Below are 7,174 nucleotides of genomic sequence, written 5' to 3'. Positions count from 1 at the left end.
AGTTCTAAGTACTTGTGCAGTGTAATTGCATCTCTGGACTGTGGCTCTCTGACCTCTAATCCTTTTCCATGCAGCCCTGAGCACGATAGAATTTTCTTCCTCCTTTGGTCCTCTGACATTGATTTCTGCTCAGCCCCAAGACCTGAAGGAGCGGTCATCTCCACGATGAGTTACAGTGCCTAATGTTGGCCTTCCTCACTCCAAGGCCCCTGACAAGCCATGCTCACAGTGGTTACTGGAGGTCAGGAAAGGCATTTATCTCCCTGTTGTTAGTCTGTGCCCACTGGGGAGACACATTGGTGGCAACTTTTCTTCTACCCAAATTTTAAGAATCAGCGCAGTGGGCCAGGTATGGATGGAGTTCCATTGGAACAGATCTGTGATTGACCCTCTGTGGTTGCTTAATATTAGTTGTTAATTTGACAGGATCTAGTGTAGCAATTCTCTTCTCAGCCTTCCTAACACTGCGACCCTTTAATACAGTTACTTGTGCTGTGGTGACTCTGAACCACAAAGTTATTTGTTGCTGCTTCAAACCTTTCTACTGTTACAAATCGTATTGTAAATATCTGATATGTGACCCCCACCACCACCACCACCACCAAAGGGGTTGAGACACACAGGTCGAGACCCACTGATCTAGAATCACCATAGAGATATACCTCAGGGTATGTCTTCAGGGGATTATCTGTCAGGTAAATTGAAATGGGAAGAGCCACCCACCTTAAATATGGGCAGCAGTATTCCTCCAGCTAGCGTTCCAGAGAGCATAAACAGGAGAAAGCCAGCTGAGTCCCAGTATTCATCTCTCTGGGCTTCCTGCTGCCATGATAGACTGCATCCTTTTAAACCATCTGCCATAGAAACCCTTTCTCCCATGAGTTGCTTTTTGAAGATATTTGGTCACAGACACCAGAGAAGAAACCAGCAAACCCTGCCAGCTCTGGCTGCATTGCTCAGCCACTCTGAGCTGAGGAACTGTCTCTAAAAGATCTGCCCTAGGGGACGTCAGATGTGGCTTAGTGAAGGACTGAGTGTGTAATTGCTTGGAGTCTCCATTAGAGTGAGGTGCCCACTCCCAAGCATCATTCCTCAAGTCTTTGCTCTACCCCTTCAGAGACCACATCCCCACAGGCTATAGTTTCATATTACAACCAACTCCTGATTTCCATTTCCACAGTGGAGCCTGAACTCCCCACAAGAGCCACCTTTGTAGAATGGCTCTGGCATCTGAGCACAGTGTCTGTTGAATAGACTGACTGTCTTCGCTGCTGACCTCCTACCCAAGCTCCCTGCCACAGTTAACCCTCGCTGTGCTGCTCTTCCATGCCAGCACCGTTCCAGGCATAACAGAATCCATCCTAGTTAGTATCCAACTGGCCCCAGTGAAGAAAGTGCTGCCCAGCCTCTCTTTGCCCCCATGACCACAGATCTTGGCCATTTATCTTGACTACATCTGGCATCAATTAAAATCCAAACTTGTTGGGTATGTATGTACACCAGTAGATTAAACTACTGCAAGCACAGATGAGAGAGTTAGGGGATGGTTGGTCCCTGCTTGCTCTTTATCTCCTGCATCCCAGCCTGCATGTCTGTGGGTTTGAGGAAGACTGCCCCACCCTGGCTTAAACAAACACCCTCCAAGATGGCCAGGACATCTGGGAAGACTAGGGGTGGGTCTCAGTCATCCATATGGCTATGGAGAAAAACTGGTCCCTGCAGGATAAAGGCTTTCTATGAGCAGCCTTTTGGGTGAAGAGCACCCACACTACTGCAAACACCTCCACCTTATGTTCTCTATGGAAGCTCAATAACCTCATTGGCTTTACAGAATGGACTTTGGCAAATCTTGTTTCCATTTGAAGTTGAGACCTTAGGGGGAACTTTACCATTTTGTCTCCCCAGCGGAGGGATTTTAGTACTGCATGTGTTTAGTTAGTCTCACTTCACAAAGGAAGGAGCAGAGGTTTGGGAAGTTGTGTGATTTGTGGTCTCACACATATGTCACACGGGTCCTAGTTGTGGGTGAGAAAAGCCGCTGAGTTACAAAATGTCCTTAAACTCCATACTCCCCTATCACATGGCCACCTGCTCCCTTGGAAGTTGCTCCAGGCCTCTTGTCTGGTGCCTAATGCCTGAGAGGTTCTGAGTGGACTTTTGGAGCCTGCCCTGGCTCTGGAACCAGAGGATCGGGTTTGGCTAGTTGGTTCTGACCAGACAGAACCTGGTCTCTCTAGAGACTGTTTGTCTTTCAGCCTGGAACTCTCCTTAAATCTTCATGTCTTTTGATTCAGACACTGAGTTTATCTAAAATTTCCACAAAGAGGAGGACATTACCTACGGAGACAAACCCTGTGTCCACCATAGGGCCACCCTGTAAGGCAGGTGCCCAGCCCACAGGGGGCAATGCCAGATGATTTTTCTGCTGGGAAAGGCTCCTGGCCAGGATATGGGTCTGGACTTTGGGTCTATTTTCAGTGTCGATTGCTCAAGATGACAATTGTCAAGAGCCTGAACTCTTGACAGGTCTAAAGATGGAGAAACAAACCCCAATGGGAGCAAGGCAAATTCATCAGTTCTCAACCTAAGGGTTAACTTTTTCGGTACACTTCTATCTCCAAAAATATTTATATTAGAATTCATAATAGCTGAAAAGTTACAGTTATGAAGTAGCAAGGGAAATAATTTTTTTTTGGCTGGAGGTCACCACAACATGAGGAACTGTATTAAAGGATCGCAGCCAGGCAGCTGACCCTGAGGACGTCCTGTCTGCCTCTCAGATGCTGGGATTACAGGTAACTGCCATACTTGCCCAGCTATTACATGGTTCTAGAGATCTGATTTCTGGTCTTCATGCTTACATCTAGCATGTTTTATGCACTAAGCCATTGTCTCCCCACAGCTCTGTTTTAAAAAATTAAATAAAAGTTTTGATGTTTGAGTAATGACAGACCCAAGGGAAGCTGCAGCTGGGTCCATGAATCTGTCCTTCAGGTTCACACCTGGTCCTGTCTTGCACAGCTACAGTGATATTGAAGTCAGGGATAGGAACACTGCTACCATCCACACAGCTTTCTCATATCATGATTGTGTGCGCGCCCCGATAAATGCATGCTGTGTGCATGGTATCTGATGCAGTTTCAGAGCATGTGTAGATCTGCGTTGTCACTGTCACTGATTGCTCTTCCTATGGTTAGAAAATTGCAGAAAAGATTCTGTGGGGAGGCGACCATAGGGTCTCCTAATGATGAACCTTTCTGCCCGATCCTCGGCTCTGTACCCTTCCTTCCTGCCCCATCCTTGGCTCTGCACCCTTCCTTCATGCCCCATCCTTCTCTCTGTACCTTTTGTCCAGGCGACTTTCTGCTCATGCTCACTTCTGAGTTCACTCCCCCTGTGGTCCATCCTGTGGTAAATAACCAGCTTAGAAATCACAATGGACTAGTTTCTAAGCTGCATTTACCAGAAAAGGCTACATGTCTAGAAGGCTTTGCAGGGCCTTCCACTAATTTTAGCTTGAATCAAAGAAAATAAACTTTCATGATTTGTCGATTACATTTAACAGCTGCAGCTGACTCTGGAATGACCTTTAAGTCCGTGTCATGAGCTTACAGCATAGCTCCGTGCACAAGTGACCCCATTGGGGGTGCTTCTGTTTTTTGGCTAAATTCTACACTTTGAGGGGTCTTTCCTTACTGAGACAGTCTCTGAGAAACCTAGCAAGTGAACTCCCACGGAAACAAGGGGGACGGAAACATCCTATCTTCTTGATATCAATTTTCTGATCCACAAATTTCGGTCACTCACTAGCATATTAATTTTTCCACCAATGAACTCTGATGTTGGAGGTCTGTAACAGAAGCCCCAGACTCACCCAGTGGAAAAAATAGTCCTGCAGGCTGCAGAAGCAGCAATTGAGTAGTGCACCACTGCCATCTAAGGCTCACCATTAGTGTTGCACCATAGGGTGGCTCTTAAATATCTTGGAATCGAGCCTTGTTAGACTGTTCCTTGGCCTTTCAATGGGAACAATTTAGTCAACTTCAATGGCTCCCAGAAAAAGGAAGTCTAGTGTAGAGAAGCTGGGGGTCAAAGGGACCCTGAGATGAAGCTGACAAGGCTTCCCACACCCTTTGGAAGGGAACAGAGCCAAGCAGTGGTGACCGTATCTAGGGGCTCTGGGTCAGGCAGCACAGGGTTGGAGTCCTGAGTCTGTCCCTTGTCAGTTACTGGACCTAGAACAAGCTACTTAGGCCTCTTCATTCATTCTATGAGACAGGGTGTTCCTGGGGAGGCAAACATGGACTCAAATTTGAGATTCTTCTGCCTTAGCTCCTCTAGTGCTGTGATTAGAAGGGTGAACCATCATGACTGTACCACTTTAGCTTTTGGAGACTTGTGTTTTTAATACCTAGTGGGAAACAGTACTAGTAATCTGACCCTAATTAGGCCAGCATGGCCATTAAAAATATGTGAACCACAAGGAACATAATAGAGCCTCCAAATGGAAGGCATATATAGTTCTTACTGACTGGTCGCTAGTAAGACTAAGAAGGAAGTATGGGGGACAGGGAATGCTACAGGGTTTGAGTCCTGAGTCTGTCCAAATGAGACAGAGAGACAAGGTTTTACAGGGTCAGTAGGAGTTTTCCATTCTAAGGGGGAAGGGCAGTCCAGATGCAGGTACTATGTGTACAAAGTCATTTTATTAAGAATTGTCCCACTGTGCTGAGTGCATTTCATTGAGTTTGGCCTGGTCTAGGCTCAAAGTGGATGAGGTATGGCTGGAGAGAAGCTCAATGGTTAGAGCAGTTACCGCTTCTGCTGGGATCAGAGTTTGGTTCCCAGCACCCATGTACCAGGGCTTACAACTGCCAGTAACTCCAGCTTCAGGAGATCCAATATCTTGCTCTGGGCCTCCACAGGCACCTGCATGCATATATGCAAATGCATGTAGTGTTTCTCTCTCACACACATGGCCACAATTGAAATAATAAATCTTAAAAATCCACTGAGTGAAATAGAACAGGTGAGTTTGGCTAGAACCTCCAGGAGGGCTCAGGAGTCCATCTTGCTTCCAAACTTCCTCCAACCTTTCACCTCCCCACCTTGACATTCCCTCTCTGGGCTTCCTGCTACCACTGTTTCCAACACTGTCTGGATACAAGGTTTGGTATAGGGTAAGGAGTGGATTGTGGTTAGTTTCACCCACAGCCACAGAAGTACAAAAGCCACATTCTGCAAGGCTCACCAAGACTTTGTCCCTTTTGGGTGGTGCTTCCTTCACGTGCTTGAATGGCCCTGGCTTCCTAACAGAAAGTTCATCTTTAGATTTGAAAATGGACTGTGGGACTGTAATCTTATGGATGTGTTGGTAGTGTCCCTAATTCTATGAAAGCTGATTAGCACCTTCACTCCCAACAAGACATCCTGTGGGTGTTCTGGGGTCCCATGGATAAGGCTAGCTCACTGTTTTTCCACAAGAGAGCTTCTTCCTTGAATAAGTTCTTCTTTTTCTTTTTAAATGTTTATCTAAATTTGTTTCACATGCATTGTTGTTTGGCTTGTATGTATGTCTGTGTGAGGGTGCCACATCGCCTGGAACAGGAGTTAAAGACAGTTGTGAGGTGATATATGGGTGCTAGGGAATTGAACTCAGGGCCTCTGGACTTGCCATCAGTGCTCTTAACCACCAAGTCCTAATTAGTACTTTCTATGACAGTTGTCAAATTTTGTTTTTGAGGCATGGTCTCACTATTGAACCCTGGCTGGCCTCAAACTCAGTATGTAGCTAGGAATGGCCTTTGACTCCTGATGTGATTGTCAGGTTCCCAGACTGCTGGGGTTGTAAAGACAGATGGAGGCCAGAGGACAACTTATGGGAGTTGGTTCTTCCCTTTCACCATGCGGGTTCTGGGAGATCAGACTTGGTCTCTGATCTTGTATTTTTGAGCTAGAGTCCTAGAACTCATGACTTTGCTGCCTCAGCCGCCCCTTTCTGTGCTCTTCTTTCTACCCCTCACTGTACTCTCACATCTTGTGTGTCTTTGAGTTCTTCATTTGAGAAGACTCCCAAGGCTGGAGAGATGGCTCAGTTATTAAGAGCATTGACTGGTCTACCTAAGGTCCTAAGTTCCAATCCCAGCAATCACATGGTGGCAGAGAGAGAGAGAGAGAGAGAGAGAGAGAGAGAGAGAGAGAGAGAGAGAGAGAGAGAGAGAGAGAGAGAGAGAGAGAGAGAGAGAAGTCTTCATAACTGGGCAGACACATCCATTGATCCTTTTATTTCCCATTATTTGAATTAGTGATCCTGAACTTGCTGTGTAACCTTCACTCAGCCTGAAGCTGGCTGAGCCAGACCTTGACCTTGCTGCCACTAAGGACATTACCTAGGGTGGAACCTTCCTCCGTAGATCACACAATTGTTCAGCCACTGTTGCTGTTCCTCTTCAAGATACTGCTACCTGCAGAGAGGCGCCAGAGCTATTCTGGAGACTATGCCCTATCCTTCATATCATCACCTGCAGCCAGTTCCAAAGATCAATTGGTGGGAATGGGCCTCCCTCCCCACTTTATAAGCGCATTTGCCATTAAACATTTGAACCTTGCTCAGAACATTGTCTTGGCTCCATTTCTCTCTCTTCCTCCTAGTTTCCCTTTCTTTAAGTGCCAGCCTGCCACTCAGGGGTACCCTGTACATGTGAGCCACTGGACGGCTTGCAAGATTAGTGGGTGACATTAGCCAAGGCACATGCCCTGTTTGGCCCTGAGGGATTGATTGTGTCCAATATCTAAAACACCTTTTAGCCAACAGCACCTTTCTCCTTGAGGTGAGGTGGGAGCAAAGACAATGTCTGGCCAATCTCAGAGTCTCCAGTGATTACCCAGGACAGATACTCAGTGGGTGTTTCCTCAACATCTTCAGACAGTCTGGGCCTCAGTCTACAGGTTCTGTGGCTTTAAGCAGGAGGGCCAATGGCCTTGCTGTGTGTGGAGCCCACTGAGTGGGGAAAGGCTGGCATGGACTCCTCTCTGACTAAATTCTCGGCTGTTCCAGACATCCAAGGACTTTCCCCATGTCTACCACTTATCTCCTTCATCTCCACACTCACTGCAGAGTGAACCATGAACAGGGTGCTTGGGGAAACATAGGAAACTCACAGACCTTGGTTTA

Source organism: Mus caroli, unplaced genomic scaffold (genome assembly GCF_978045245.1).
Source record: "Mus caroli unplaced genomic scaffold, Mus_caroli_1 scaffold_14, whole genome shotgun sequence".
Lineage (NCBI taxonomy): Eukaryota > Metazoa > Chordata > Mammalia > Rodentia > Muridae > Mus > Mus caroli.
The sequence above is the reverse complement of the archived record's forward strand: the minus strand, read 5'-3'. Positions refer to the sequence as shown.